This window comes from Tenrec ecaudatus, chromosome 15, assembly GCF_050624435.1.
Source record: "Tenrec ecaudatus isolate mTenEca1 chromosome 15, mTenEca1.hap1, whole genome shotgun sequence".
NCBI lineage: Eukaryota > Metazoa > Chordata > Mammalia > Afrosoricida > Tenrecidae > Tenrec > Tenrec ecaudatus.
In genome coordinates this window covers 92,057,715-92,082,024 of record NC_134544.1, presented here as the reverse complement: position 1 = coordinate 92,082,024, position 24,310 = coordinate 92,057,715, and positions in this window count along the sequence as shown.

Here is a 24,310-nt window from a genome sequence, read left to right as displayed (position 1 = left end):
CTCCCTCACCACCCGGCCAGGGAGGAGCATTCTGGTCTGCAGCTCCTTGCCCAGGGTGAACATACCCCCGAGGTAAATCGGGCTGGAGTGTGGGTGGCTGTATAATACCAGCACCACTTGGTCAGGGGTCAGGAGGACCTAGAACCAAGCTCTGCAATATCGGCAATCCTGTTACAGCACCACTATCACCACCACCACCATGGCCAACCGCACCCCAACCCCCACCCAGGATGTTGAGGGAACATTCTGTTATGCTACCACCACTGGTCACCCACTGTTGGTATTGAGCCAAGCCTATAAAACACAGGGACATCGCATGTCTCTGTCGTGTTGTTTAGATTTTCATATTCACCACAATCAATAGTCAGACGTGTATAGAGGATATGAAGGTCAAAACACACACTTCTGTCCTTCCACCCGATTCACACAGGCACCCTGCTTTTGGTGAAAACAGATAGCTCATGGAGAGAAAGACAGACAGATAAGTAAGTAGACTGTTAGAAAGGTAGACACAGCTATAAGATGATAGATAGATAGATAGGTAGATAGATAGATAGATTGACGATACATAACATCACCAAGAAGGCCTTCAACAGGCTCTCAGAGGAAAGCTTCACACTGTCTGTGAAGCCTTACTTTGGCAAGTAGGCCAATAGTAACCTAAGAGGGGAGTTTCATCAGGTCACAGCTTGATTCGAGTGCTAGGAGAGAAAAGTCTTTTCAAGTCCCTTCCCTTCTGGCTTCCTCCCTGGTGATGGGAGCGTTGAGCTGCTGCCCTGGCCTGTGCTGCACTACCTGTGGCTCAAGCCAAACCACTGATCGGTTAGGTTTTGAGGTTTTTTGGAGAACTTTGTCGCCACACTGCAGCTGTGTGCATCCCTTGAGCTTGTGGCTGGTGTATATTGCCTGCTGCCCCGCTCCCCACCTCTAAACCCTCTTGCCCTCCCGCCAAGCGCGTCCTGCAAGGCTCCACCTGGTGACCCAGTGCCTCCTTGGCCAAGAGATCGGGCTGGCCTTGCGCGGGGAGGCATGCACCCCGGTTGGCCTTTCTCACCTCCAAGTGACAGCGCGTGGCAGAAGCACAGAGGTCAACAGACCGCATACTGTCTTTCCCTCTTGGCCCACTTAGAGGGACGTAGGCGCGCCTGGCTCCCTCTCGCTGGGTTGACCAGAGAGGACCAGGACCGCGGAGAGCAGCGAGGGAAAGGATAAGAGAAGAGTAGAGAAGAGAAGAGAAACAGAGTGGAGTAGCATATGGGGGCGGCCGGGATATGAGAGTTAGTTAGAGCAACAGCCACAGAGAAGGGATCTTGTCATCCACCTGGTCACAGCTAGGGGGAATCGGAGGGAGTCCAATTCAGGTGACCCTTAGACCATAAGCGCATGTGCGCTATAGCACTCACATTGGAAAACCCCTCCCTCCTACACTCAGCCACTTTGATCCTTTCCTCTCAGAGACTAGAGAAGGCCCTCCTGTGTTAGGTTTCTCTGTTTCTGTCTCTCTCTAATGTACCCATCCATCCACCCATCCACCCATCCACCCATCCATCCATACAATCATCCATCATCTGTTATCACAAAGGAAGAAGGCCTGCGCACCAAGATGTGGGTGGGAAGGGAGGCTGTATGTTTGAACCTTCATCCCCATATCCCCATATATACGATGGCAGTGAGTAATAGAACCAAAACGTGAAAAAAACAATGCGATGCTTCTCTACGTTAGATGGGATTTATATGCTTCAGGGGGCACCTGGTGTTGGTGAGTTAGTACATTGTGGTCAGACTGGGGCAGAAGTGGGTTCGGACTAGGTGGCGGAAAGAGGTAATGGTGGTTCTGCTGCTGCTGTGCCTGCATGATTGCATTGACTGAAGCGTGGTCATGACACTCCTAAAACTTGACCAGGTGGGCCTGGTACTGTATACACACACACATACACACACACACACACACACACACACACAGACACATAACCAGCCATCCACCGAAGCACACACATACCGGGTTCCTAAAATGTTTGCCAAATCCTCCCTCACCCCTTCTAAGCACTCAGGTCCCAACCCACTCAACTCATAAAGCAGTGGGACCTCTGGTCTCATCAGAAAAACTGCTGGAGATTCGCAAGGGAGGGTCCAGAGTCTGAGCTGCTTTTCGACTGAATCCCAGTGCTGGCGGTTGGAGGCTCCGCCAGGTGGCAGGCCTTCGGAATTAAGGGTGGGCCAGTGGGACCAGGCCACACTCCTGTGGACCACTCAAGCCTCCCTCTTCCTTGACTTTGCAGGTGGAGAGATTGGAGTTCCCCTAGGGCTCTTCTCCATGGATCGCTGCCTCCTCCCACTCCCTTCCCATCCCAGCCCATCCTGGGTGTCCCCGAAACAAGCAATGTCTAGTTCGCTTGCCCAAGGTAGTGTCAAAGTCCAACTTCAGATCAACAACAGAATAAAACAAAACAAAACACAAACCGGTCACCCTGACAGCAATGACCATGCCTCTCTAGCCAGAGACCAGGTTATTGAGATGCTAAAACGGCCAGCTTCATATGGTAATCAAGCCCAGGCCTTCCTTTTGATCCTTTTCAGGTGAAAAGGTGCCACAGGAGGTGTCTTTCTGCTTAAGTTGGAGGGGTTATTGATTGGGCAACATGTTGGAGGTAGTGCTGGCCCAGAAAGAGACACGCACCCACCCCCCATTTCACAAATTGAAATCTACTTTATAGATAGATTACCAATTATTAACGAAGTGGTTGATGGGCCATGGCTGGGGTGGGGGTGGGGGGGATGCGGCTGGGTGTGCAGGCAGGCTAAAACACCTTAGTAGTTGATAAATAACATGCTGAATTTGGCTTCTGTCATTTTGGCTGAGGCTTGACCAAGGCGCACACACAAAAACACCCACACGTCGACCAGTTTTGAAATAAACAGTGGCAAGGTACATCTCAGCCTGAGGACCGCAAACATTGGGAATTCCCCCAGAACCTTCCCACTTCAGGGAACTGCATGTGGCAAAGATTGACCATCCTTCTCTGCTGGTGCTTTGATTCCTAATAAACTGAGTGTGTTCTGCTGTGCTCTCGGGACCCACTGACCCTTACAGTTTGCCCATTCACCTGCTGGCTTTCACTTAAAGCACATTTGATTGATTGCAGTGTGGCTCTTTGGGTTGTCTTGGAAGCCAACTGGGTACAACTCTTCCCAAGGAGCTTTCTGTCTGTCTGTCTGCCTGTCTTTTGAAGAATCCTCAGGCACAAGCTAGGCCACTCAAATGGGAATCAATCAATTGGTGGAGAGAGAGCAAGGGACAGAATTGCCACCAAACTGATCGTGACTGGCGGCAGGTTTCCTCCAGAGAGAACACAGATTGGAGGGGACCGGAGAAGCGGATAGGGGTCTGAGCACCATAGTTGCAAGACATAGCGAGACGGGGTGCATATGCAGAAGAGCTTACAATGTCGCTCCAAGGACCTCTGAATGACCCAAGCAGTCAGGAGATGATGCATGGCCACCGTGTGTGTGTTTGTGTGTGTGCGATAGCCCTTCCTTGAGGATTGATGGTCGATTTCTATTGACGGCAGGCAGACCACACTGGCAAGCCAGTAAGGTCTATGCCACAGGGTTCTCCCTATCCTCCCTAACACCCACCAGGCCACCTGTCACCCGCCCCCACTGCAATCCAATCCAATTCTTACTCAAACTTTTTCGTTGGCTTGTTTGTTGGGGGTGGGTGGGGAAGATCATGTGTTTGTTTTCTTTTTTAAACCCTTTTAAACTTGTACTTTAGCCGCATGTCATACCATCAATAAGCGCCATCCTATATGATTCCGTACAATTTTCTTCTTTCCTGTAGCTGTGATATTGAGAGTGGTGGTGATGATGATGATCATGGTGATGCTTTTCTCATGGTGGCAATACTAGACTAGACACAACAGAACATTCTGCAATCACAACTTCCTTTTCTGTGTCCCTTTGCCAAACTCTTGAGATGGAGGAGCCGAGATCATAACTCCATACTCCCTAAAAGTAGTTTGGAAAGTGTTTGAGAGCCAGACGTATGTCCATTTTTACAGACAGATGAAATCACCATTCTCAGATAAATCTCCTTTCAGATGGCTTTCCAGGAATCCAGGAGAGATAATCCCTTCAGGACCAGTGGTGATACCAGGAGGTGGAGGGAGGGTGGGGTGGAAAGGTGGAGTCTATTTACAAGGATCTACATAGAACCTCCTCCATGGGGGGATGGGCTACAGAAAAGTGGGTGAAGGGAGACATCGGACAGTGTAAGATATAACAAAATACTAATAATTTATCAATTTTCAAGGGTTCATGAGGGAGGTGGGAGGGGGAAATGATGAGCTGATACCAAAGCTTCAGGCAGAAACCAAATGTTTTGAGAATGATGATGGCAACACATGTACAAATGTCCTTGACACAATGGATGGATGGACGGTTGGATGGATGGATGGATTTAATCTGTCTGTAAAAATAGATACACTTTTGCTCTTGAGAATTATTAAAACTGTTTTTACAGAGCAGGGTGTTGTGAGATCAGCTCTTCCTTCTGAAAAGTTTGCCAAAGAGACACAGAAAAGAAAATCATCATCATCACCACCACCATCATCATCAATCCCAGCTGCAGGGAAGAAGGAAAGGTTCTAGAAACTAATAGGATGACAAGAGGATGGCTGTAATGATGGTATGACATGTGGCTAATACGCAAGTTTAAACGGTTTTAAAAAAAAATAAAACAAAACACCCGATTTGCCTCCACAAACCTAACCAATACGCCAACCAAAAAGGTAGTGCAAGAATTGGATTGCATTGTGGGAGTGGCAGGGCATAGTCGGGCAGATGGGTGTTAAGTAGGATAGGGAGAACCCAGGAGGCATAGTCCTTAGGGGCTTTCATGGGCAAAAAATGCCAGGCAAAATTTTTATTCCAAATGACAGTAAAAGGGCAGGCAGGGCACTGGAGACTGATCTAGGGATAAATCTGAGGTGGTTTGCTTTGATACAATATAATCCTCACAGGTTACATTCTACCACTGTATGTGTGAGTGTATGTCCCTTTTAGACATGCAATTTTGAATTTCCCGCCCAGGCGGCCCCCATTTGGTGACACTGCAGGCAGAGAACAATGCTGGACCTAGGAGCAAAGAATGGACTTCTCTGCAGTGCAACTCCAAAAGTGTCTCAGGATTACTGCTTCTGACAGTTAACATTTACCCCAAACGACCCTCAAGATTACCGCCAGGGAACTTAACCAAATAACTCAATCACGAAAACGATGGCAATGGGTTTCAAAAAGAAAAGGAAAAGGAAAAAAAAACTCTGATCAGATTCAGCAAGGTGGCAGGACAAGCAAAATCCAAGGAAGGCAGCCCTCACACAAAAGTTCCTTCAGCCCTGGGAAGTAAGCAGAAAAGGTCAGGACACCTGGAAGACCTCCGGCAGATAAGAGAACATCCAAGTCTAAAGGAAAGCCATCTTTAAAAAAAATTGTTATTGGAAGCTCGTACAACTCTTATCAAAATCCATCCATCCATCAAATGTGTCAAGCACATTTATACCAGTGTTGCCATCATCATTCTCAAAATATTTGCTTTCTGCTTGAGCCTTTGCTATCAGCTCCTCATTTCCCCCCTCCCTCCCCGCTCCCCCCTACCTCATGAACCCTTGATATTTAAAAATTATTAGTATTTTGTTATAACTTACACTGTCCAATGTCTCTTTTCACCCTTTTTTTCTTCTTCATCTCCCCAGAAAGGAGATTCTAAGTAGATACTTGTAAATTGGTTCCTGTTTTCCACCTCGCCCTTCCTCTACCCTTCTGGTATCCTCACTGTTGCTGAGGGAATTATCTCTCTTGGATTGCAGGAAATCCATCTGAAAGGTTATATTCACCTGAGAAGGGTGATTTCTTCTGTCTGTAAAAATAGACACACATCTGGCTCTCGAGTTCTTTTAAAACACTATTTAGGGAATAGGGAGTTAGGAGATCGGCTCTTCCGTCTCAAACGTTTGTCAAAGAGACACATAAGAGAACGTTTTGATTGCAGAATGTTCTGTTGTGTCTAGTCTAGTATTGCCACGATTGGAAAATCATCATCATCATCGTCATCATCACCACGACCTTCATCATCAGTCACAGTTAAAGGGAAGAAAAAATATTCTAGAATTTAAAAGCATGACAATAGGATGGCGGTATTGATGGTATGACATGCGGCTAAAGTGCAAGTTTAAACGGTTTAAAACCGAACGATACAAACAAGCAAAACACCTGATCTTTTCCCACATCCCCAAAAAACAAACCAACCAAAAGATTTGTGTAAGAATTTGAGTGTTTGTGCGGGAAGCAAGAAATGATGGCTTGTGAGGGGGTTTGGTGTTAGGTGGGACAGGGAGAACTCAGGTGGTATAATCCACAGTGGCTTGCCTGGGTCGTATGCCGGACCTCAATGGAAATCTATATCACTCCTCAAGCAAGGGCTATCACACACACACACACACACAAACACACGTGCGCGTGCGCACACGCAGTGTGCATGGGTCATCTGCTGACTGCTTGGGTCAGTCAGATTCCTGGAGCCACATTGTAAGCCCTTTGGCATATGTGCCCCATCTCTCTATGTGTTCCAATCACGGTGGTCTGACCCCTGCCTGCTACTCTGGTGCCACTCATAACTGTGATTTCTGGAGGGGAATCCCATCGCAGCCAGTCACGATCAGTTTGGTGGCAATTCTGTCTTTCTGTTCTCAACTCCACCGATTAATTGATTCCCATTTGAGCGGCCTAGCTAGTGACTGAGAATCGTCAACAGACAGGCCGACAGACAGGCAGACAGGCAGATACACAGACGGACAGATGCTTGGGAAGAGTTGCACCCGGTTGATTTCAAAGACAGTCCAATGAGCCACAACACAAGAAATCATACGAGCTTCTAGTGAAAGCCAGCGGGTGAATGGGCAACCCAGAGGAGTGAGTGGGTCGCGAGAGCACATCAGAATACACTCAGCTTATTGGGCATCAAACCACCAGCAGGGAAGGATGATCAATCCTTACCACACCCAGGACCTCGAAGTGAGAATGTTTTTGGGGAATTCCCAATGTTTGCAGTCCTCAGGCTGGGGTGTTCCTAGCTACTGTTTATTTCATAATTGGTCAATGTATGTGTGAGAGAGAGAGCGTGGCGGGAGATGTGGATGTATTAGGCCATAAGCTGGTCCATGTGTTTCTTGGTGTTTGACTAGTCCCCTTTGCCTCTGTTTACCTTGTAACAAAAAGTGTTGTGAGATAACTCATTTCTTTATGACCTTGCAGCTAAAAGCAGTGTGAGATAACTCAGTTATTTATGACCTCTTGAGATTCTTTTGAAACTTGCATGTCCTTGTGCTTATCTTAGAATATAGTGGTGTTATTATTCAAATGTTTAGAAAGTGTGACTCGTTCAGTAACATTTGCATAGATAAGAGGTTAGGGATGTTTTTCAAAGCAAGTTCTCTGATGTTCCTTTTGTAACCATTCCCTTGTTAGAAGAGTGTAAAAACCAAGGTTTGAACATACTTCAGTCCATCAGACTGTTGTTCTCCTAATCCCATGCTTTCTATATGGCTCTTTCTTTTATTCTTTCATCTGCACGCATCATTTCAGACGCGGCTTGATGGGGGATAGCTGGTCTAATCCCCCGCATTTTTGGCGCCCAACAGGGGGCTTTGAAAACTGAGCATCCCGTGACAGAAACCACTGAATAGCAAGGCCGTGAATCTTTACAGTGAAAATTAGGGTAAGTGGTGACACGTTGGGAGTAACAAATAATGGGACAGACTTCTAGTAAATGTATGTATGTAAATATGCTTCCAAATATGTTAAGAGCTAGAGGAGCAAAAGTAACCAACCAAAGATTAGAAGAGCTTTTTGATTTTGTGGTTAGGGTATGTCACCTCCTGCTGCTGACCTGCAGGGTACTGATCTGCTTCAGCTTAGACCAAATTATGGTCTAATACTGAGAGCCTCGTGCATTGGAGCAAACATTGTGGCAAACAGTGAGGGAAGATGGACCCCGCGGGTTGGAGGGCACTCAGAATGGGACTGATGCCACAGTACAGCTGCAGCTAGGTCCACGGGTCCCTCAAGGTGGGTCACGGCGTCGGCGAGTGAGAGGCAGAAACCACACGACTCAAAGGTTGCATGTGATTGTTCCAATTTTATTCATGCAAAGCTTCAACTTATATATTCTTTTCCTAAGCTTAAATCTTATGGCTTGAGGTCATACTTGAGGAAATTCTCAAGACCATGACCAGTTACATAATCACATTTCTTTACTCTCCATCAGATACACTGCATGATTCCTGGTTAAAATTTAGTACATCTTGAAACGAAAACTGTCTCAAACACAAGTGTGATAAACATAAACCTTCTAACAATAAGTGAGCACACTTTATCACACTAGGGCATATTGTTCGAACTATGAAATCAATAAAGCATTAATGCATTTCATTATCAAACACAAAAATTACTTGACAGACTTTGGCTGTTCCTTCTTCAGGTGTTCCTCTAGGGCTTTCATTTATTGTTTTCTTTCCCACTAAGTTCCCATAAATCAAACTCCCACTGGTCTTTCTGTACCAAGGCATGAGTTGCCTCAAATAGGCAGCTTTGCTTCAGTGGAAGTCAAGTTGCCCTACAATAGGTAGCTTTACTTCATTGGACTTCGACCACCACGGGGGCTTCAGCGCCTTGCAATGAAGATCAGGGAGTCTTGCAAGCAAGGACAGGGCCCGTGGCCAACTGACATCTCGTGAGTAACTCCAATCATTTCTCACTTGGGGAGGGTCCGTGGGAACTTTCGTCAGCGTGGGTGTCCTGCTGAGTAGCTTGACTTGTCCTCTCATTCTGCTGTTGCTTCTCAGTTTGTAGTATCAGCACGTCCATCCGAACATAGGTTTTGGCAGTGTTTTGGTAAACCTCCTCAGCCAGCGTGTCCTTGGGTGAAGCCCTGCCGGTGCATGATGCAACTATCCTTTTCGGGCACGCTTGTGTGCGCGCATACACACACACACACACACACACACACACACACACACACACTCACTCACTCAGACAGTCAGGATTTGTGCACTTCTGAAACGCGCAACCCCCCGGGTTTTTAAATAATACTTCGAAATATAAACAGTTTTAATTTAAAAATAAAAGGGATACATTTTTACCTTTTAAATTGGAAGGGATTTCTTTGAGAAATGAAACCGGAAACCAGAACTATGCAGAAGGAGGGGGAGGTGAATGCTCTTTGGTGCTCCCCAGACAGTTGCAAACACGTGCCTCTTCCCTATTGGCTGTGCTCATTCCTGTCGCCAATCACATCTTGTATATCGAATGAGGTGCTCGAAGGGAATGGTATTTAAGAGCGGCGGCTGGCCCTCTCCTCCGGAGAGCTCAAGTTCCGCTGGCCTGTTGGAGCCCACAGCCCTCTCTTCTCCCCCGAAACTACTCCTCCTTCCGCAGCATGGCTTTGAAAGACCCTCCTGCTCGTTCTAAGCGAACCCAAGACCGAAGAAAGAGGACTGTCTGGAACGCTTCTCAATCTGACATCTTACAAGCCTCATTTGCTCGAGACCCGTATCCAGGCTTCACGGCCAGAGAAGAACTTGCCAGAGCCATCGGCGTGGCAGAGGACAGAATCTTCCTGTGTTTCAAAAACCGCAGAAGTCGACAGCTCAGGAGGAGCCGACTGAGCTCCGTGCCCCCTCCGGGACAGCCGTGCCCCGTGCCGCCTCGCACCACCTCTCCAGCCAGGGCGCCGACGGTAGACAGACGCAAGAGGACTGTCATCAGCAAAGATCAAAGCGCCCACCTGGTGCAAGCGTTTGAGAAGCAGCCATTCCCCGGCGTGAAAGCCAGGCAAGAACTGGCACGCCAGACAGGCCTTCCGGAAGCTCGGATTGACACGTGGTTCCAGAACCGAAGGGCTCGACACCCACATCACGCCAGGGTGCAGCTGGATCACCGCGGGCCCCAGCAATGCAGCTCCAGCCCGGTCTTTGCATGTCCGGTTCTGCAGCCACCTGAGCAAAGCACACCCATAGATGCCCAGAGACCGCCCTCCCTGGGCTTCGTAGGCGGCGGCGGAGGTGATGGAGACAGCAATCCGTTAGCTTGCGTCATCGGAGGCCAAGCCTCTGTGGGCCCAGTGACCCATCAGGGGCAAATGCCACAGGAGTTCACCCAGGCGGGAAGGCCTCCGGAGACAAGGACACTCTACTTGGACCTTTCCAGCTGCGGAAACCAAGGTCCCGAACAACAGGACATTCTTTCGGACGCCGGGCAGTGGAAAGGCACTTCATTGTGGGAGCATCCAAACCTGTTCTGGCAGAGACCGGCTCCTGCACACACACCAGCCCCAGTGGGATGGGGGCCTGGCCTGGCCGTGAGCGTGAGTGCCCAGCGGCAGCTGACTGGGCACAACCAGCAGGCAACACTGCTGCAGGAAAACCCTCCTCTGCTTGCCCAAGCCTCTCCACAAGGCACCAGCTTCTTGGACCAACTCCTCGACGACCTGGAAATTCAGCAGAATGCCAAGCCCTTGGTGAATCAACAGGAAGCAGGCCTGCAATGTGAGCCACCACTGCAATTCCCTATCAGCGAGGAGCTCTATCAGGAGTACCTAAGAGACTTTTAAAACGCCCCGAATGCCCGGGAGACTCACTAAAACCCTCTGAAAAGCACCAATCATACCTTATACGTTAAAAAAAAAAGAAAACACGAAGCCGATTTAAAACCACCTTAAATGCCCCATAAATCAGTAAGAAACAACAGCAAAACAATGATACCCTAAAAAAGGCACCCTTAAGGAGTGGATATCTATGTTTATTTATATAATATATAAGTGATTCTATGTAAACGATTAATATATAATATGTACACTATTTATACATCATAGATCATTTTTTACATATAGTACATATAAAAACTGAAACCCCTCCAAAACCATTCATAAACCATGGAATACATTTAAAAAGACCCAAAGGGACCAAAGAAGCCCTTTAGGACCCCTTGGAGATCATTCGTAATTTCCTCCCCGCAAGAGAGTAAAACCCTACATAGAGTTGATCAGGTGTCCAGTGAGCTTCTTCATGTCCCCGGCCCCACCAATTGAGGTCATCGAGCTGCAAGCTGATTAACAGGCTAAATGCCACCCCTTCACTCTCAAGAGCCTCAAGTTGAGAGCACATCATGTATGTCTTGCAGCACACGTGTGGCAGGAAAGCCCACCCCTAACTGGATGGGAGGGCTCTAGAGTCAAGATTGACAAGCTAAGCTTGGTCTCTGAGCCTGCTTGACCTTAGGTGTCTTTGGATTCTTCTCCAGGGCATAATCTATGGGCCTTATGGGAAGGGTATGGAGTCTTCTTCGGTTGAGGCAGGAAACGGGTCTCAATGCTTTTGATAGCTGACAACACTCAGGAATGTAGCCTTCAAGAAGTTGCCCTGGGAATTCATGTAGCAGCATAGCAACCCTGTGCAGTGAAGTGCCTTAAGACTGGCATTGTTATGGTGCGTGGTGGTGGTGGTGGCGGGGACACGGTCAGGAGCGACTTTGACTTCGGAGACCGTGAGTGGGATACACCTCCAACCCAGGAAAGTGAAGGTCCCCTCCAGGGGAGCCCCAGCCTCCCAGACTACTTAACGGATGAACACTGACAGTTGGTTCTCACACACGGTCTTGCGGGTTGTGTTTCACACACTCTGGTGACTATGAAATGCCCAGATCTATTTTGAGTCTCCGTGTGAATGAATGGATTCCATTTGAGCTTCCATTCTGAGCACTGCGTGGACGGTGGAAGACCAACAAGCACTTTTCAGTGGATTTGCCTCTGTGGCTCTGACGACTGGATAAGGGGGTAGATTGGCAAAGGTGTAAAGCTTTGCCCAGATAGAAGGCAGTCTGTGTGTGTGTGTGACTGATTGCAAACACTTCCTCCCTCACCACCCGGCCAGGGAGGAGCATTCTGGTCTGCAGCTCCTTGCCCAGGGTGAACATACCCCCGAGGTAAATCGGGCTGGAGTGTGGGTGGCTGTATAATACCAGCACCACTTGGTCAGGGGTCAGGAGGACCTAGAACCAAGCTCTGCAATATCGGCAATCCTGTTACAGCACCACTATCACCACCACCACCATGGCCAACCGCACCCCAACCCCCACCCAGGATGTTGAGGGAACATTCTGTTATGCTACCACCACTGGTCACCCACTGTTGGTATTGAGCCAAGCCTATAAAACACAGGCACATCGCATGTCTCTGTCGTGTTGTTTAGATTTTCATATTCACCACAATCAATAGTCAGACGTGTATAGAGGATATGAAGGTCAAAACACACACTTCTGTCCTTCCCACCCGATTCACACAGGCACCCTGCTTTTGGTGAAAACAGATAGCTCATGGAGAGAAAGACAGACAGATAAGTAAGTAGACTGTTAGAAAGGTAGACACAGCTATAAGATGATAGATAGATAGATAGGTAGATAGATAGATAGATAGATTGACGATACATAACATCACCAAGAAGGCCTTCAACAGGCTCTCAGAGGAAAGCTTCACACTGTCTGTGAAGCCTTACTTTGGCAAGTAGGCCAATAGTAACCTAAGAGGGGAGTTTCATCAGGTCACAGCTTGATTCGAGTGCTAGGAGAGAAAAGTCTTTTCAAGTCCCTTCCCTTCTGGCTTCCTCCCTGGTGATGGGAGCGTTGAGCTGCTGCCCTGGCCTGTGCTGCACTACCTGTGGCTCAAGCCAAACCACTGATCGGTTAGGTTTTGAGGTTTTTTGGAGAACTTTGTCGCCACACTGCAGCTGTGTGCATCCCTTGAGCTTGTGGCTGGTGTATATTGCCTGCTGCCCCGCGCCCCACCTCTGAACCCTCTTGCCCTCCCGCCAAGCGCGTCCTGCAAGGCTCCACCTGGTGACCCAGTGCCTCCTTGGCCAAGAGATCGGGCTGGCCTTGCGCGGGGAGGCATGCACCCCGGTTGGCCTTTCTCACCTCCAAGTGACAGCGCGTGGCAGAAGCACAGAGGTCAACAGACCGCATACTGTCTTTCCCTCTTGGCCCACTTAGAGGGACGTAGGCGCGCCTGGCTCCCTCTCGCTGGGTTGACCAGAGAGGACCAGGACCGCGGAGAGCAGCGAGGGAAAGGATAAGAGAAGAGTAGAGAAGAGAAGAGAAACAGAGTGGAGTAGCATATGGGGGCGGCCGGGATATGAGAGTTAGTTAGAGCAACAGCCACAGAGAAGGGATCTTGTCATCCACCTGGTCACAGCTAGGGGGAACCGGAGGGAGTCCAATTCAGGTGACCCTTAGACCATAAGCGCATGTGCGCTATAGCACTCACATTGGAAAACCCCTCCCTCCTACACTCAGCCACTTTGATCCTTTCCTCTCAGAGACTAGAGAAGGCCCTCCTGTGTTAGGTTTCTCTGTTTCTGTCTCTCTCTCATGTACCCATCCATCCACCCATCCACCCATCCACCCATCCATCCATACAATCATCCATCATCTGTTATCACAAAGGAAGAAGGCCTGCGCGCCAAGATGTGGGTGGGAAGGGAGGCTGTATGTTTGAACCTTCATCCCCATATCCCCATATATACGATGGCAGTGAGTAATAGAAACAAAACGTGAAAAAAACAATGCGATGCTTCTCTACGTTAGATGGGATTTATATGCTTCAGGGGGCACCTGGTGTTGGTGAGTTAGTACATTGTGGTCAGACTGGGGCAGAAGTGGGTTCGGACTAGGTGGCGGAAAGAGGTAATGGTGGTTCTGCTGCTGCTGTGCCTGCATGATTGCATTGACTGAAGCGTGGTCATGACACTCCTAAAACTTGACCAGGTGGGCCTGGTACTGTACACACACACACACACACACACACACACACACACACACAGACACATAACCAGCCATCCACCGAAGCACACACGTACCGGGTTCCTAAAATGTTTGCCAAATCCTCCCTCACCCCTTCTAAGCACTCAGGTCCCAACCCACTCAACTCATAAAGCAGTGGGACCTCTGGTCTCATCAGAAAAACTGCTGGAGATTCGCAAGGGAGGGTCCAGAGTCTGAGCTGCTTTTCGACTGAATCCCAGTGCTGGCGGTTGGAGGCTCCGCCAGGTGGCAGGCCTTCGGAATTAAGGGTGGGCCAGTGGGACCAGGCCACACTCCTGTGGACCACTCAAGCCTCCCTCTTCCTTGACTTTGCAGGTGGAGAGATTGGAGTTCCCCTAGGGCTCTTCTCCATGGATCGCTGCCTCCTCCCACTCCCTTCCCATCCCAGCCCATCCTGGGTGTCCCCGAAACAAGCAATGTCTAGTTCGCTTGCCCAAGGTAGTGTCAAAGTCCAACTTCAGATCAACAACAGAATAAAACAAAACAAAACACAAACCGGTCACCCTGACAGCAATGACCATGCCTCTCTAGCCAGAGACCAGGTTATTGAGATGCTAAAACGGCCGGCTTCATATGGTAATCAAGCCCAGGCCTTCCTTTTGATCCTTTTCAGGTGAAAAGGTGCCACAGGAGGTGTCTTTCTGCTTAAGTTGGAGGGGTTATTGATTGGGCAACATGTTGGAGGTAGTGCTGGCCCAGAAAGAGACACGCACCCACCCCCCATTTCACAAATTGAAATCTACTTTATAGATAGATTACCAATTATTAACGAAGTGGTTGATGGGCCATGGCTGGGGTGGGGGTGGGGGGGATGCGGCTGGGTGTGCAGGCAGGCTAAAACACCTTAGTAGTTGATAAATAACATGCTGAATTTGGCTTCTGTCATTTTGGCTGAGGCTTGACCAAGGCGCACACACAAAAACACCCACACGTCGACCAGTTTTGAAATAAACAGTGGCAAGGTACATCTCAGCCTGAGGACCGCAAACATTGGGAATTCCCCCAGAACCTTCCCACTTCAGGGAACTGCATGTGGCAAAGGTTGACCATCCTTCTCTGCTGGTGCTTTGATTCCTAATAAACTGAGTGTGTTCTGCTGTGCTCTCGGGACCCACTGACTCTTACAGTTTGCCCATTCACCTGCTGGCTTTCACTTAAAGCACATTTGATAGATTGCAGTGTGGCTCTTTGGGTTGTCTTGGAAGCCAACGGGGTACAACTCTTCCCAAGGAGCTTTCTGTCTGTCTGTCTGCCTGTCTTTTGAAGAATCCTCAGGCACAAGCTAGGCCACTCAAATGGGAATCAATCAATTGGTGGAGAGAGAGCAAGGGACAGAATTGCCACCAAACTGATCGTGACTGGCGGCAGGTTTCCTCCAGAGAGAACACAGATTGGAGGGGACCGGAGAAGCGGATAGGGGTCTGAGCACCATAGTTGGAAGACATAGCGAGACGGGGTGCATATGCAGAAGAGCTTACAATGTCGCTCCAAGGACCTCTGAATGACCCAAGCAGTCAGGAGATGATGCATGGCCACCGTGTGTGTGTTTGTGTGTGTGCGATAGCCCTTCCTTGAGGATTGATGGTCGATTTCTATTGAGGGCAGGCAGACCACACTGGCAAGCCAGTAAGGTCTATGCCACAGGGTTCTCCCTATCCTCCCTAACACCCACCAGGCCACCTGTCACCCGCCCCCACTGCAATCCAATCCAATTCTTACTCAAACTTTTCGTTGGCTTGTTTGTTGGGGGTGGGTGGGGAAGATCATGTGTTTGTTTTCTTTTTTAAACCCTTTTAAACTTGTACTTTAGCCGCATGTCATACCATCAATAAGCGCCATCCTATATGATTCCATACAATTTTCTTCTTTCCTGTAGCTGTGATATTGAGAGTGGTGGTGATGATGATGATCATGGTGATGCTTTTCTCATGGTGGCAATACTAGACTAGACACAACAGAACATTCTGCAATCACAACTTCCTTTTCTGTGTCCCTTTGCCAAACTCTTGAGATGGAGGAGCCGAGATCATAACTCCATACTCCCTAAAAGTAGTTTGGAAAGTGTTTGAGAGCCAGACGTATGTCCATTTTTACAGACAGATGAAATCACCATTCTCAGATAAATCTCCTTTCAGATGGCTTTCCAGGAATCCAGGAGAGATAATCCCTTCAGGACCAGTGGTGATACCAGGAGGTGGAGGGAGGGTGGGGTGGAAAGGTGGAGTCTATTTACAAGGATCTACATAGAACCTCCTCCATGGGGGATGGGCTACAGAAAAGTGGGTGAAGGGAGACATCGGACAGTGTAAGATATAACAAGATACTAATAATTTATCAATTATCAAGGGTTCATGAGGGAGGTGGGAGGGGGAAATGATGAGCTGATACCAAAGCTTCAGGCAGAAACCAAATGTTTTGAGAATGATGATGGCAACACATGTACAAATGTGCTTGACACAATGGATGGATGGACGGTTGGATGGATGGATGGATTTAATCTGTCTGTAAAAATAGATACACTTTTGCTCTTGAGAACTATTAAAACTGTTTTTACAGAGCAGGGTGTTGTGAGATCAGCTCTTCCTTCTGAAAAGTTTGCCAAAGAGACACAGAAAAGAAAATCATCATCATCACCACCACCATCATCATCAATCCCAGCTGCAGGGAAGAAGGAAAGGTTCTAGAAACTAATAGGATGACAAGAGGATGGCTGTAATGATGGTATGACATGTGGCTAATACGCAAGTTTAAACGGTTTAAAAAAAAAATAAAACAAAACACCCGATTTGCCTCCACAAACCTAACCAATATGCCAACCAAAAAGGTAGTGCAAGAATTGGATTGCATTGTGGGAGTGGCAGGGCATAGGCGGGCAGATGGGTGTTAAGTAGGATAGGGAGAACCCAGGAGGCATAGTCCTCAGGGGCTTTTATGGGCAAAAAATGCCAGGCAAAATTTTTATTCCAAATGACAGTAAAAGGGCAGGCAGGGCACTGGAGACTGATCTAGGGATAAATCTGAGGTGGTTTGCTTTGATACAATATAATCCTCACAGGTTACATTCTACCACTGTATGTGTGAGTGTATGTCCCTTTTAGACATGCAATTTTGAATTTCCCGCCCAGGCGGCCCCCATTTGGTGACACTGCAGGCAGAGAACAATGCTGGACCTAGGAGCAAAGAATGGACTTCTCTGCAGTGCAACTCCAAAAGTGTCTCAGGATTACTGCTTCTGACAGTTAACATTTACCCCAAACGACCCTCAAGATTACCGCCAGGGAACTTAACCAAATAACTCAATCACGAAAACGATGGCAATGGGTTTCAAAAAGAAAAGGAAAAGGAAAAAAAAACTCTGATCAGATTCAGCAAGGTGGCAGGACAAGCAAAATCCAAGGAAGGCAGCCTTCACACAAAAGTTCCTTCAGCCCTGGGAAGTGAGCAGAAAAGGTCAGGACACCTGGAAGACCTCCAGCAGATAAGAGAACATCCAAGTCTAAAGGAAAGCCATCTTTAAAAAAAATTGTTATTGGAAGCTCGTACAACTCTTATCAAAATCCATCCATCCATCAAATGTGTCAAGCACATTTATACCAGTGTTGCCATCATCATTCTCAAAATATTTGCTTTCTGCTTGAGCCTTTGCTATCAGCTCCTCATTTCCCCCCTCCCTCCCCGCTCCCCCCTACCTCATGAACCCTTGATATTTAAAAATTATTAGTATTTTGTTATAACTTACACTGTCCAATGTCTCTTTTCACCCTTTTTTTCTTCTTCATCTCCCCAGAAAGGAGATTCTAAGTAGATACTTGTAAATTGGTTCCTGTTTTCCACCTCGCCCTTCCTCTACCCTTCTGGTATCCTCACTGTTGCTGAGGGAATTATCTCTCTTGGATTGCAGGAAATCCATCTGAAAGGTTATATTCACCTGAGAAGGGTGATTTCTTCTGTCTGTAAAAATAGACACACATCTGGCTCTCGAGTTCTTTTAAAACACTATTTAGGGAATAGGGAGTTAGGAGATCGGCTCTTCCATCTCAAACGTTTGTCAAAGAGACACATAAGAGAACGTTTTGATTGCAGAATGTTCTGTTGTGTCTAGTCTAGTATTGCCACGATTGGAAAATCATCATCATCGTCGTCATCATCACCACGACCTTCATCATCAGTCACAGTTAAAGGGAAGAAAAAATATTCTAGAATTTAAAAGCATGACAATAGGATGGCGGTATTGATGGTATGACATGCGGCTAAAGTGCAAGTTTAAACGGTTTAAAACCGAACGATACAAACAAGCAAAACACCTGATCTTTTCCCACATCCCCAAAAAACAAACCAACCAAAAAATTTGTGTAAGAATTTGAGTGTTTGTGCGGGAAGCAAGAGATGATGGCTTGTGGGGGGGTTTGGTGTTAGGTGGGACAGGGAGAACTCAGGTGGTATAATCCACAGTGGCTTGCCTGGGTCGTATGCCAGACCTCAATGGAAATCTATATCACTCCTCAAGCAAGGGCTATCACACACACACACACACACACACACACACACACACACACACACACACACGTGCGCGTGCGCACGCGCAGTGTGCATGGGTCATCTGCTGACTGCTTGGGTCAGTCAGATTCCTGGAGCCACATTGTAAGCCCTTTGGCATATGTGCCCCATCTCTCTATGTGTTCCAATCACGGTGGTCTGACCCCTGCCTGCTACTCTGGTGCCACTCATAACTGTGATTTCTGGAGGGGAATCCCATCGCAGCCAGTCACGATCAGTTTGGTGGCAATTCTGTCTTTCTGTTCTCAACTCCACCGATTAATTGATTCCCATTTGAGCGGCCTAGCTAGTGACTGAGAATCGTCAACAGACAGGCCGACAGACAGGCAGACAGGCAGATACACAGACGGACAGATGCTTGGGAAGAGTTGCACCCGGTTGATTTCAAAGACAGTCCAATGAGCCACAACACAAGAAATCATACGAGCTTCTAGTGAAAGCCAGCGGGTGAATGGGCAACCCAGAGGAGTGAGTGGGTCGCGAGAGCACATCAGAATACACTCAGCTTATTGGGCATCAAACCACCAGCAGGGAAGGATGATCAATCCTTACCACACCCAGGACCTCGAAGTGAGAATGTTTTTGGGGAATTCCCAATGTTTGCAGTCCTCAGGCTGGGGTGTTCCTAGCTACTGTTTATTTCATAATTGGTCAATGTATGTGTGAGAGAGAGAGCGTGGCGGGAGATGTGGATGTATTAGGCCATAAGCTGGTCCATGTGTTTCTTGGTGTGTGACTAGTCCCCTTTGCCTCTGTTTACCTTGTAACAAAAAGCGTTGTGAGATAACTCATTTCTTTATGACCTTGCCGCTAAAAGCAGTGTGAGATAACTCAGTTATTTATGACCTCTTGAGATTCTTTTGAAACTTGCATGTCCTTGTGCTTATCTTAGAATATAGTGGTGTTATTATTCAAATGTTTAGAAAGTGTGACTAGTTCAGTAACATTTGCATAGATAAGAGGTTAGGGATGTTTTTCAAAGCAAGTTCTCTGATGTTCCTTTTGTAACCATTCCCTTGTTAGAAGAGTGTAAAAACCAAGGTTTGAACATACTTCAGTCCATCAGACTGTTGTTCTCCTAATCCCATGCTTTCTATATGGCTCTTTCTTTTATTCTTTCATCTGCACGCATCATTTCAGACGCGGCTTGATGGGGGATAGCTGGTCTAATCCCCCGCATTTTTGGCGCCCAACAGGGGGCTTTGAAAACTGAGCATCCCGTGACAGAAACCACTGAATAGCAAGGCCGTGAATCTTTACAGTGAAAATTAGGGTAAGTGGTGAAACGTTGGCAGTAACAAATAATGGGACAGACTTCTAGTAAATGTATGTATGTAAATATGCTTCCAAATATGTTAAGAGCTAGAGGAGCAAAAGTAACCAAACAAAGATTAGAAGAGCTTTTTGATTTTGTGGTTAGGGTATGTCACCTCCTGCTGCTGACCTGCAGGGTACTGATCTGCTTCAGCTTAGACCAAATTATGGTCTAATACTGAGAGCCTCGTGCATTGGAGCAAACATTGTGGCAAACAGTGAGGGAAGATGGACCCCGCGGGTTGGAGGGCACTCAGAATGGGACTGATGCCACAGTACAGCTGCAGCTAGGTCCACGGGTCCCTCAAGGTGGGTCACGGCGTCGGCGAGTGAGAGGCAGAAACCACACGACTCAAAGGTTGCATGTGATTGTTCCAATTTTATTCATGCAAAGCTTCAACTTATATATTCTTTTCCTAAGCTTAAATCTTATGGCTTGAGGTCATACTTGAGGAAATTCTCAAGACCATGACCAGTTACATAATCACATTTCTTTACTCTCCATCAGATACACTGCATGATTCCTGGTTAAAATTTAGTACATCTTGAAACGAAAACTGTCTCAAACACAAGTGTGATAAACATAAACCTTCTAACAATAAGTGAGCACACTTTATCACACTAGGGCATATTGTTCGAACTATGAAATCAATAAAGCATTAATGCATTTCATTATCAAACACAAAAATTACTTGACAGACTTTGGCTGTTCCTTCTTCAGGTGTTCCTCTAGGGCTTTCATTTATTGTTTTCTTTCCCACTAAGTTCCCATAAATCAAACTCCCACTGGTCTTTCTGTACCAAGGCATGAGTTGCCTCAAATAGGCAGCTTTGCTTCAGTGGAAGTCAAGTTGCCCTACAATAGGTAGCTTTACTTCATTGGACTTCGACCACCACGGGGGCTTCAGCGCCTTGCAATGAAGATCAGGGAGTCTTGCAAGCAAGGACAGGGCCCGTGGCCAACTGACATCTCGTGAGTAACTCCAATCATTTCTCACTTGGGGAGGGTCCGTGGGAACTTTCGTCAGCGTGGGTGTCCTGCTGAGTAGCTTGACTTGTCCTCTCATTCTGCTGTTGCTTCTCAGTTTGTAGTATCAGCACGTCCATCCGAACATAGGTTTTGGCAGTGTTTTGGTAAACCTCCTCAGCCAGCGTGTCCTTGGGTGAAGCCCTGCCGGTGCATGATGCAACTATCCTTTTCGGGCACGCTTGTGTGCGCGCATACACACACACACACACACACACACACACACACTCACTCACTCAGACTGTCAGGATTTGTGCACTTCTGAAACGCGCAACCCCCCGGGTTTTTAAATAATACTTCGAAATATAAACAGTTTTAATTTAAAAATAAAAGGGATACATTTTTACCTTTTAAATTGGAAGGGATTTCTTTGAGAAATGAAACCGGAAACCAGAACTATGCAGAAGGAGGGGGAGGTGAATGCTCTTTGGTGCTCCCCAGACAGTTGCAAACACGTGCCTCTTCCCTATTGGCTGTGCTCATTCCTGTCGCCAATCACATCTTGTATATCGAATGAGGTGCTCGAAGGGAATGGTATTTAAGAGCGGCGGCTGGCCCTCTCCTCCGGAGAGCTCAAGTTCCGCTGGCCTGTCGGAGCCCACAGCCCTCTCTTCTCCCCCGAAACTGCTCCTCCTTCCGCAGCATGGCTTCGAAAGACCCTCCTGCTCCTTCTAAGCGAACCCAAGACCGAAGAAAGAGGACTGTCTGGAACGCTTCTCAATCTGACATCTTACAAGCCTCATTTGCTCGAGACCCGTATCCAGGCTTCACGGCCAGAGAAGAACTTGCCAGAGCCATCGGCGTGGCAGAGGACAGAATCTTCCTGTGTTTCAAAAACCGCAGAAGTCGACAGCTCAGGAGGAGCCGACTGAGCTCCGTGGCCCCTCCGGGACAGCCGTGCCCCGTGCCGCCTCGCACCACCTCTCCAGCCAGGGCGCCGACGGCAGACAGACGCAAGAGGACTGTCATCAGCAAAGATCAAAGCGCCCACCTGGTGCAAGCGTTTGAGAAGCAGCCATTCCCCGGCGTGAAAGCCAGGCAAGAACTGGCACGCCAGACAGGCCTTCCGGAAGCTCGGATTGACACGTGGTTCCAGAACCGAAGGGCTCGACACCCACATCACGCCAGGGTACAACTGGATCACTGCGGGCCCCAGCAATGCAGCTCCAGCCCGGTCTTCGCATGTCCGGTTCTGCAGCCACCTGAGCAAAGCACACCCATAGATGCCCAGAGACCGCCCTCCCTGGGCTTCGTAGGCGGCGGCGGAGGTGATGGAGACAGCAATCCGTTAGCTTGCGTCATGGGAGGCCAAGCCTCTGTGGGCCCGGTGACCCATCAGGGGCAAATGCCACAGGAGTTCACCCAGGCGGGAAGGCCTCCGGAGACAAGGACACTCTACTTGGACCTTTCCAGCTGCGGAAACCAAGGTCCCGAACAACAGGACATTCTTTCGGACGCCGGGCAGTGGAAAGGCACTTCATTGTGGGAGCATCCAAACCTGTTCTGGCAGAGACCGGCTCCTGCACACACACCAGCCCCAGTGGGATGGGGGCCTGGCCTGGCCGTGAGCGTGAGTGCCCAGCGGCAGCAGACTGGGCACAACCAGCAGGCAACACTGCTGCAGGAAAACCCTCCTCTGCTTGCCCAAGCCTCTCCACAAGGCACCAGCTTCTTGGACCAACTCCTCGACGACCTGGAAATTCAGCAGAATGCCAAGCCCTTGGTGAATCAACAGGAAGCAGGCCTGCAATGTGAGCCACCACTGCAATTCCCTATCAGCGAGGAGCTCTATCAGGAGTACCTAAGAGACTTTTAAAACGCCCCGAATGCCCGGGAGACTCACTAAAACCCTCTGAAAAGCACCAATCATACCTTATACGTTAAAAAAAAAAGAAAACACGAAGCAGATTTAAAACCACCTTAAATGCCCCATAAATCAGTAAGAAACAACAGCAACACAATGATACCCTAAAAAAGGCACCCTTAAGGAGTAGATATCTATGTATATTTATATAGTATATAAGTGATTCTATGTAAACGATTAATATATAATATGTACACTATTTATACATCATAGATCATTTTTTACATATAGTACATATAAAAACTGAAACCCCTCCAAAACCATTCATAAACCATGGAATACATTTAAAAAGACCCAAAGGGACCAAAGAAGCCCTTTAGGACCCCTTGGAGATCATTCGTAATTTCCTCCCCGCAAGAGAGTAAAACCCTACATAGAGTTGATCAGGTGTCCAGTGAGCTTCTTCATGTCCCCGGCCCCACCAATTGAGGTCATCGAGCTGCAAGCTGATTAACAGGCTAAATGCCACCCCTTCACTCTCAAGAGCCTCAAGTTGAGAGCACATCATGTATCTCTTGCAGCACACGTGTGGCAGGAAAGCCCACCCCTAACTGGATGGGAGGGCTCTAGAGTCAAGATTCACAAGCTAAGCTTGGTCTCTGAGCCTGCTTGACCTTAGGTGTCTTTGGATTCTTCTCCAGGGCATAATCTATGGGACTTATGGGAAGGGTGTGGAGTCTTCTTCGGGTGGGGCAGGAAACGGGTCTCAATGCTTTTGATAGCTGACAACACTCAGGAATGTAGCCTTCAAGAAGTTGCCCTGGGAATTCATGTAGCAGCATAGCAACCCTGTGCAGTGAAGTGCCTTAAGACTGGCATTGTTATGGTGCGTGGTGGTGGTGGTGGCGGGGACACGGTCAGGGGCGACTTTGACTTCGGAGACCGTGAGTGGGATACACCTCCAACCCAGGAAAGTGAAGGTCCCCTCCAGGGGAGCCCCAGCCTCCCAGACTACTTAACGGATGAACACTGACAGTTGGTTCTCACACACGGTCTTGCAGGTTGTGTTTCACACACTCTGGTGACTATGAAATGCCCAGATCTATGCTTTAGTCTCCGTGTGAATGAATGGATTCCATTTGAGCTTCCATTCTGAGCACTGCGTGGACGGTGGAAGACCAACAAGCACTTTTCAGTGGATTTGCCTCTGTGGCTCTGACGACTGGATAAGGGGGTAGATTGGCAAAGGTCTAAAGCTTTGCCCAGATAGAAGGCAGTCTGTGTGTGTGTGTGACTGATTGCAAACACTTCCTCCCTCACCACCCGGCCAGGGAGGAGCATTCTGGTCTGCAGCTCCTTGCCCAGGGTGAACATACCCCCGAGGTAAATCGGGCTGGAGTGTGGGTGGCTGTATAATACCAGCACCACTTGGTCAGGGGTCAGGAGGACCTAGAACCAAGCTCTGCAATATCGGCAATCCTGTTACAGCACCACTATCACCACCACCACCATGGCCAACCGCACCCCAACCCCCACCCAGGATGTTGAGGGAACATTCTGTTATGCTACCACCACTGGTCACCCACTGTTGGTATTGAGCCAAGCCTATAAAACACAGGGACATCGCATGTCTCTGTCGTGTTGTTTAGATTTTCATATTCACCACAATCAATAGTCAG